The sequence below is a fragment of the Phalaenopsis equestris genome, unplaced genomic scaffold, assembly GCF_001263595.1.
Source record: "Phalaenopsis equestris unplaced genomic scaffold, ASM126359v1 Scaffold210756, whole genome shotgun sequence".
Lineage (NCBI taxonomy): Eukaryota > Viridiplantae > Streptophyta > Magnoliopsida > Asparagales > Orchidaceae > Phalaenopsis > Phalaenopsis equestris.
Genome location: NW_018229818.1, coordinates 85070 through 85488, shown reverse-complemented (window position 1 = coordinate 85488; position 419 = coordinate 85070).

Below are 419 nucleotides of genomic sequence, written 5' to 3'. Positions count from 1 at the left end.
TTTTTGATGATATTGCACTTTAAAGAAAGGCATTTTTCATGTTTTGTTGCAAGAATGATGAAATAGGGTCACTGGAGCAAAATGATGCAAAAAGGCAAATCTGGAGCGAAGAGGACCAAAATGTGAAGAATTGAACTAGGGCGCCGATGGTGAGATTTTCCCGAGACTCCAGAATTAATTCATTAAGAAGGCCCGCCGACGGCGCCCTCGAGGCCACCGACGGCTCCCTTGAGGCCGTCGACGGCTAGCTCGGCGGGTATGAACAACCAAGGCAGGATAAATATTGAAGGGATGCTTAGGAAACTCTTGGGAAAGCTCATCCACAACTTTAAAAGAAGATTGTGGTCAAAAATTAGAGAGGTACTAGAGGTTAGAGAGGTTCCATTAGTGTATAAAAAAATTACTAGTGTCTAAACTGT